The sequence below is a fragment of the Manis pentadactyla genome, chromosome 14 (assembly GCF_030020395.1).
Source record: "Manis pentadactyla isolate mManPen7 chromosome 14, mManPen7.hap1, whole genome shotgun sequence".
NCBI lineage: Eukaryota > Metazoa > Chordata > Mammalia > Pholidota > Manidae > Manis > Manis pentadactyla.
Window position 1 is genome coordinate 20,667,887 of NC_080032.1, and position 9,240 is coordinate 20,677,126.

Sequence of the window (9,240 nt, forward strand, 5' to 3'; positions counted from 1 at the left end):
AACAAAAGTAGTAATAAATTTTCATATTATGAAAAAACATTTGCTAAACCATATGTTTTTTTCATATGTGGATAAATTGACCAGCTCAGTCACTAAAGCCACCCCGCATCCTGTCCTTGTGCCTACCAAGGATGATTTTGCAGACAGGGAGACAGATGCATAAATAAAAAATGTGGCATGCCCCTCTCTGGCCACAACATACTGTGCGGGCGTGGTATGGAGCAAATAGCACCCGCCAACACCCTCCAAGTGGGATTTCCTGAAAAGAATTCTAGGGAAATAAATTTGGAAAACACTGCGTATTATACCTTTACCTTCCCCCACTGTGTACCAATCACAGTTAATGTTAAAAACTTAAGCTTAGTTGACCAGATATGATCTTATCAACCGTTTCAAGATTCCTGTTCCTTGCCTAATTTCTTTTGCAGAAGCAAATTTAGAAGTTGGTTATAGAAGTACAAAAATCCCTATCACATTTTGATTCGTGCAACTGATGTCACTCAAACTGTGCATTATATCATGCTTCATACAGCACTGGCTCACTAACTGGAAATTTTAGCAATGGTCTTTGCTGCTGCCACCCATGACTATGATCGTACAGGAACCACAAACAACTTTCATATTCAAACAAGGTCCGAGATTGCTATTTTGTATAATGATCGCTCTGACCTTGAGAATCACCACGTAAGTGTAGCTTATTGACTTATGCAAGAACAACTGAATGTCTTGATAAATTTATCCAAAGATGACTTGGAGGGATCTTTGGAATCTAGTGATTGAAATGGTTTTGTCTACAGACATGTTGGGTCATTTCCAGCAAATTAAAAATATGAGAAATAGTTTGCAGCAGCCTGAAGGGATTGACAAAGCCAAAACCATGTCCCTGATTCTCCATGCAGCAGACATCAGCAACCCAGCCAAATCCTGGAGGCTGCACCATGGGTGGACCATGGCCCTGATGAAGGAGTTTTTCCTACAGGGAGATGAAGCTGAATTAGAGCTTCCATTTTCCCCACTTTGTGATCAGAAGTCAACATATCGGTGGCCTAGTCACAAATAGATTTCATTGATTTTGTAGTAGAGCCAACATTTTCTCTTCTGACAGAATCAACAGAGAAAATTATTATTCCTCTTCTAGAGGACGCCTCAAAAGCAGAAACTTCTTCCTATGGGGCACATAGACTATCCAATAAGAAAGGCCCCATGAACAATGGAACCTATTTCCAGGACTCCTCCCTTGAAAGTGTGGACCTGAAGAGCTTCAAAAATAACCTGGTGGACATCAACCAGCAGAACAGAGGTGGAAAGAGTTAGCTGCCCAAGGTGAACCTGACCTTCCTAAGAACTCAGAAGATGTGAATGCTGAAGAAAAACATGCTGATACATGGTCACAGGTTTGAAATACCTTAAAGGCTTCTATCCTTTTAAGTATGAGAGGTCATTTTATTTTTCCAGATGCAAAATCTAATTGGTGAAGTGTTTTGTAGAACATCATTAGAGAGAAAGTTTTATCTCAATGCCCCTCTGATCCTTTTTAAAAAAAAATCTCTGTCTTCTATTTTGAAGCAAAATCTTAAATATTTACCTTTTCAAAGAGTTCTTAATGTTCTCATCAATAAAAATGATACTTCATGAGACATTTTAGTCCTTTAAAAATAAAGCTGCAGTCCATAGGGAGGTTTACTACTGACTTATTTTTCCATTTCATGTAAAAAATATGAATGTTTACACTTGGTGATATTAATTAAGCAAGTATATATCATGAAAAAATGTGTATGTAATTTCTCTATTATTGTGTGAAGCTCATCCTGAAGAACCCAGACTCACCAGGGCAGATGGAATCCTGGGATCATCAGTGTCTATGATCCTGATTCTATCAGCTGAGGCGAGGCGACTGCAGCCCCTGGGGGCCATGAGGGGCTGGAAACAGAACTGAGTCTGGTGACTCCATCCTGGGAACAGTGGGGCCCAGGTTCCCTCCTCCACCCCGACTCTGCCTGCCAGGTCACTTCCCTCATTGCTAAGCACTGACCGTTCACCAGGGCTGGTTGCTGAGGGCCCAGCTCATTCATTACAGAGGACCATGGGTTGAGGGGGCAGGGAGATGGCTTGGAAAGGCTAGATGCCCGTTCCTTGATCACAGATTATTTTTTTGTGAATCCTGATTGCACCCCTTTTGGTCTTCTTTTTCATTTTGCAACCTCAGGTTTCACATGAGCAACACTGTGGTTACTACATTCCCCCCTATTATCAAATAGTGACTCTATAGCATCTTACTATGCTATAGAATCAAATGCTAGGGGGGCAGGTGATGGGGGGAGGGACATCTGTTTTGGACCCCCCACCCCAGTCCATTCGGAGGTGTTCATTTGGAGGAATGGCATTGCATTCTGGGGTCAGGAATTGAAACCTGGAGCCAGGAATTGAAACCTGGAGCCGGGTGTTGGGTCAGAATTTGAGCCATTCTCAGGCCAGGCCCCTCCTCAGGGCACCAGCTGTCCCCCTTCAGCAGCCCTGGGACAAGAAAGATGTGAGGAAGGGCACGAGGAGAGGGCTTGGTTTGGGTGCCCAGGGTGTGATCTCATGTCTAGCTGTGCAGGGGTCTCTGTCCCAGGTCTCGGTTGCCACAACACAACAGTGACTCAGTTTCGGCTGACCTGGCCCGGGACTTTTACGGGTGCACCTTAGTCAAGGCTGACCAAAGTCTCCGTGAGGAGTGCGAACGGATGGGCATCTGGCTGGTCTCCTCTCTGAAGGGGGCACCCTCTCCCTCGTCTGTTGTCGCAGCATGTTCACGGACACTTTATGGGGTCAGGGCACAGCAAACTCACAGTTCTCGACATCATGATCAAAAATTTCAGGAATGAATGAATTTTCAGAAAACTACAGAGTAAAACGAACTCCTAGCAGGTTGAAAACCCTGTGTGAATCTGTATAGCCCACTTTTACTGTAGGGTGGCCTCCAGAGGGGGCCCTAGATGTCCCAACTATCCACCGAGTCTAACAGGTCATCACTAGAGATCCAGGTCATCCTAATCAGTTCCCATACATTAACTGCCAGTTAGGAGTTGCCCAGACCACTCCCCCTTGGGTGTGATTCACTTGCAACAGGCAGGGACAAAGTAGGGTCTTTGTCGCCTCAACAAAGCAGCCCACAAAGAATCAAGAGAAGCCTGAGCCTCCTCAAATTCTTGCTGGTGATCCAGAGGAAGAGCCAATATTGTCCCCACCTTATGCAATCCCAAGGCCATCAGCACCTACCCCCTGGTCTCAGACACCCTGCTGCCGTCAGCCTCCCCGCCAACTCCAGAACCAGTAGACCCAATCTCCCCTGGACCAGCAGCCAGACTGCACCCTCGGCCAGGAGAAGGCGCCCTTCAGATGACGGTGCAAGAGACGTGGGAGCCTGAAAGGTTTAATAAAGACGGGACCATCCAGCCTGGCAGGTCCATGCTTTTACTATCAACCCTTCTCCACGACTAACCTACTCAATTAAAAGCACAACTCCCCATCGGAAAAGCCACAAGCCCTGGCTGATCTCATGAAATCCCTCTTCCAAATCCATCGGTCAACCTGGAAAGACTGCCAACAGTTTCTCTGCCCCTGTTCAAAACAGAAGAGAGGAGGCAGCCAGGGTCCTTGATTGGGGTGCATGGGCATGCACAGCCACCCATGTTCTAGGGGAAGGGTCTCTTCTACCATCTATGCTGGGTACCAGCGTCATTGACAAATAGATGAGGCCGGAGGAGGCAGGAGGGAGGAATCTCCAGCCCTGGGACCTACAGGATTCCAGGATAAAGGAGGTGGGTAAGTACAACCCATTGACAGGCTATGCTCACGAGTTTTTAATGAATACCTGAGGTTCACAAGCCCTCCTAACATCAGGCTTCAAGGGAGGTGGGAAAAAGAGAACTATTCCTAGTGGTTCCATGGGGAAATCAATCTGTCTTGCCATATTCCAACTCTACTCTGTCCTTCGACTTGGGCATGGGGCACAAAGCCAGAGGGGAAGGGTCTGCTTTCTCCCTGCCCAGTGACTCGATGCCCTCCGGATCATGCACACTCTCTCTCACTCATAATTCATGCATAACTCAGATTTTTTTCAAAGACAAAACTGTGAATTTACAAAATCTGCACTTTACCACTTATATACCTACCTACATTTGTTGTTTGTAAACATCCTTAAAAGGAGGACATAAACTGAGGTATCTCACGGTCAGTCAATGCCTGAAGCTGACCGTCTCCCACCCGTCCTGATACACAATAATAGAATGTGGCGGAAATACATCACGTTCTTGCCAACGCTCTATGGTGGCTGAAGGGAAACCGAAAACACATGTCGGTAACCCGCCACTGGGAACAAACTGGTGGCTGCTATTTTTGACAACTTCTGGGGTCATTTTTCAACCCTGCCGCTTTCAGGAGAATTTCGCCATCTGTCTTTAGTCTGTTCCAGGATTTCTTAACACTACTGAAATCTTGTGCTAGATAATCCTTCATGGCAGGGGTGGGGGTGTTGCCTTCCTAGGTATGGTGAGATGTTGAGCAGCGTTCCTGGTCTGACCCCACTCCTGTCAATGCCCACAGCACTTGCATCCCAGTGGGGACCACCACAGGTGTCTTCCGGTCATTGCCCAGTGTGTCCTGGGGGACAACATCTCCGGTGGAGAACCGCTGCTGTAGAGTCAGGCCACCCAGCCCCCACAGGACACCTACCTCGCATGCAGGCCCTCAGCCCACTCACAAGTGCCTGCCTAGATTCCTGGAAGGTATATTGAGAGAACCACCAGTTTGGAGGAAAACTAACCAATTTGGAAAATAAGATTCTGGAAACATTTCATCATTCTGATTCTGCTCTAATCCCTGGCCCAGAAAAACTGCTCTCAGGAGCTGAGGATCAAATTAAAGATCCATCCCTTTCATTCTGCTGGAGAGAATCAAGTATTGGTTTCTTCTGGTATCTTAGGCATTTAATAAAATTCTGAACACACGCACGTAGTAACACGGACTGGAAGCTCCCATTACGGCAAGTTGTGTGCACTCTCAACGTGCATGACTCCTGTCCTCTCACCTACTGGTGAAAGCCATCAATGAATACGCAGAGTTCCTGGTGATCCCTGCTTCTAGGCTCATCCAGATTAATCTGCTCTGAGACAGCAGTTTGCTCTGGAACAGTTAGAGCTACTGTAACTCTTCTCAAGAGACCAAGTGAAATTACACCTCTGTCTCAAGATTCTATGCCCTTGTTACATTTTTGTCGACTTCAGCGTATGAGGAAGACATGCTGCGATGTATCTGTGCGGCTGTCTCCTCAGCAGCATTTACCCTCCCCAGCAAGAGACCAGGCACCTTGGCTCTGCATATGCCTGTGGCGCTACCAGCTTTCACACACAGCAAATGCTCAAAAAGATCTGTTGAATAAATGAAAGCTTCAATCCCCCCCATTCTTGCAACATTCTCTAATCCCCCCACAAAAAATGTAGAGCATAAGAATGTCACATATTGAAATAAAGTATGATGTCATCTGTAAAAATAAAGTTGCATCTTCTTTAAAGAACACTCTGGAATTGTACCTAGTAGGCCAGAAACATCATTAAACATAGTGGTGATTTGTGATGGTCACACAAACTATAGCCTGATAAGTGTGCAAACCCACATGAAGATGGGTTCTATTCTAAGCACAGAAATAAAAGAGAATGTGGAGAAAAAGAGAAGCATGGGATATAGAATGTCTCCTTCTGCGGAAACATCACATATAAATGTATGAGGACAAGATCCTCTACTTATAGGCCACTGTCCGTCTGCACCCACACCCTAAGTGCTTTGCCACGTGTTAATGGTCCCCACGTACAGACTCACTAATGAGAGCTGTGGCAGGCAGAATTCTACCTCCCCCTCACCCATGGAACCTGTGAGAACAGAGAGATACTGCCCTTGTGGGTATGTTTATACGGTATGGTTGACTTTACCAGATGGGCCTTATTTAATCTAATGAGCCCCTTCAAAAGCTTAAGAGTTTTCTCTGGCTAATGGCAGAAGAAGTTGGAAGGATTCAAAGCCCTGACTGGTTGGGAGGTGCAGGCGTAATCATAAGAGAAGAAAATGTGGATGATATTCTAGGAACTGAGACTGGCCCGTAGGTGACAGCCAGCAAGAAATGGGGACCTTCGTCCTACAACCACAGAAAATGGATTCTGCCACGGCTACATGCACTTAAGATCCCAAGCACCCAGAGGAGAAGGTGGCTCAGCAGACACTTTAATCTCTGCCTTGGAAGGCCCCGAGAGCCATGCAGTGCCAGATGTCTGACCCACAGAACAGTGTTGTTTTTAGTGCCACATTTGTCATAACTTGTTAAGCAGCGACAGAAAAAGGATACAGAGCCTTCCATGGAAAGTATTTGGGGAGCAAACTTTACCAGAAGATCAGGAGAGTACCTGGCAAAGAGCAACTTGTCCTCAGAGATGGTCAACAAACATTAGTTAGGCCCACCTCTCCTACTTGGTCTGCAGGTAGCTACCAGGTCAACAATGTCTGCCAAAGCCGACTCACTGTGTTAAGTCTTCATTGGTGCTCGACACAAATCCTGCAATAACAGCTAGCGAGAGGCTGAAAGCTTTTCCCCTAAGATCGGGAACAAGACAAGGATGCCCACTCTCGCCACTTTTATTCAACATAGTTCTGGAGGTCCTAGCCATGGCAATCAGACAACACAAAGAAATAAAAGGCATCCAGATTGGTAAGGAAGAGACCAAACTGTAACTGTTTTCACATGTCATGGCACTGTACATAAAATACCCTGAGAAGGAAGAATAAAGCAGGGGTAGGGGGAATCTCACTTCCCAACTTCAACAAGCTCTACTACAAAGCCACAGTAATCAAGACAATTTGGTACTGGCACAAGAACAGACCTATAGACCAGTGTAACAAAATAGAGAGCCCAGATATAAACCCAAGCATATATTGTCAATTAATATACAATAAAGGAGCCATGGATATACAATGGGGAAATGAGAGCCTCTTCAATAACTGGAGTTGGCAAAACTGGACGGCTATATGCAAGAGAATGAAACTGGATTATTATCTGACGCCATACATAAAAGTAAACTTGAAATGGACCAAAGACCTGAATGTAAGTCATGAAACCATAAAACTCTTAGAAGAGAACATAGGCAAAAATCTCCTGAGTATAAATATGAGCAACTTCTTCCCGAGCTGATCTCCTCCAGCAAGGGAAACAAAAGCAAAAATGAACTCATGGGACTACATCAAACTAAAAAGCTTCTGTACAGCAAAGGACACCATAAACAGAACAAAAAGGCATCCGACAGTATGGGAGAATATATTTGTAAATGACATATCCGACAAGGGGTTAACATCCAAAATATATAAAGAATTCACATGTCTCAACAGCCAAAAACCAAATAACCAGATTAAAAAAGGGGCAGAGGATAAGAAGAGACAATTCTCCAAAGAAGAAATTCAGACGGCCGACACATGAAAAGATGCTTCACATCACTAATCATCAGGGAAATGCAAATTAAAACTACAATGAGATATCACCTCATGCCAGTAAGGATGGCCAGCATCGAAAAGACTAAGAACAACAAATGCTGGCGAGGATGAGGCGAAAGGGGAACCCTCCTAACTGGCTGCCCAGAGTACCAGAAATAAAATAGGGGCTACCAGAGTGGCCTGCATAGAGAATTTTTCCCAGAGGGGAACACTGAGGCCCATTGAGGGAAAGTGTTTTGCCTGTGGTCACACAGCAAGTTAGTCGTAGAGCCTAGGCTACAACCTGGGCATCCCAATTGGAGGATGGCTAGGCAGGGACTCCAGGGAAGACACAGAAATGGGAAGATTATTACTGAGTTCTCTCTTCAAATGTCCTTTGTGGAAGCACAGTGTTGTTAGCACACCTTGGGCTCAGAGACCTGGATTTGGAGCCTGGCTTCACCACTTATTTGCCAGGCAGCCCTGCGTAATTCAATTCACCTCTTAGAGCCTCAGTTTCCACATCTGAAAAAGGGGCATGGTTTTCCTTTCTTCCCTGACTGTGGCAGAGATTGAATGAGACCCATAGTGCTAGCTGGCACTGGAATTACAATAGTTATGACAACGATGTGGTTCCTTAACCCGGGCAAAGCTCAACAGAGCTGGGATCCAGTCGCCTCTCCCTGGTGGACAGGAGGAATAGCTAACGTTGGTAAAGCACTCACTGTGTGGCAGGCTCTGTGCAAAGTGCTTTCCATGATTTTTTCCTACCTCATTCTAACAGAAACCTTGTGAGATTAATGTTCTTACCACCCCTATTTTACAGTCAGGAAACTGAGGCACAGGGAGGGGCAGAAGTTGCCCACAGTTGCACAGCTGGTTAGCGGCTGGCAGAGGATGTGCACAGAGATGTTCTGTCCTTGGGCGGTGAGCTGGCTTAACCACTAAGCTCTCTTGCTGCCTTTTGAGGGGGTGGAAGGTAGAGATGCGTACATGCTTTTCCCTAGGATGCTGTCACCAGTTTGGTGACTATGGGGCCCCCAGATCCCCAAGGCAGCCCTGTGTGACTGAGCTGGGCTGGGTGCTGGGAGCACAGGCAGAGCAGAGCCTGCTGACCACTGTGTCTGTGCAGCGGCTGTGGAGGCCTGTGTTCTGCATGGGCTGCGGCAGTGGGTGGTGGGTTTCCTGTGCAGCAACAAGGTTGCAGCTCTCTTCATGAAAATGGGTAAGAGCTTCCCACCTGCTGAGGAGTTGAGCTGCAAAGTCCAGGACCTGGAGCATCTGATCGAAAGCACGTGTGTGTGGAGTTCGGGGTGTGAGCGGGGGCACTCCCTACCCCAGAGGACAGCCCATGCCTTCCCTGAGCTTGCAGAAGCCTGTGCCTCCTCGTGTGCCCCCCCTTGTCCTTTCTCCTCCTCAAAACTGCCAGACTCTTTCCTACCCCAGGGCCTTTGCACATGCTGCACCTACCACCAGGTTCACACTCTTCATCTTCCATGGTTGGTTCCTTGGTGTCATTCAGTCCTTTGCATAGCTAAGGGTAAATTCTAACCCTCACCCCATTTCTCTTCCATATTGCTCTGTTTATATTCTCCCCTGTTGTTAGCACCATCTGTAATTCATATTTTTGTTTACTGTTTATGTAATTACGCATATCGTTGTTTACTGTTTGATTGTTATCTGTCTCCCCGATGACTCTAAATGCTATGAGGACTGGCAGCTATGTCTGTTACTCCCCTTTATGTC

The 9,240-nt window shown here is 46.3% G+C and overlaps 1 pseudogene; it reads left to right on the forward strand.

Annotated features, from left to right (window-relative positions):
* On the forward strand, nt 1–1,729 carry LOC130680666 (dual specificity calcium/calmodulin-dependent 3',5'-cyclic nucleotide phosphodiesterase 1A-like; annotated as a pseudogene).
* Nucleotides 1,730–9,240: the final 7,511 nt, after the last annotated feature.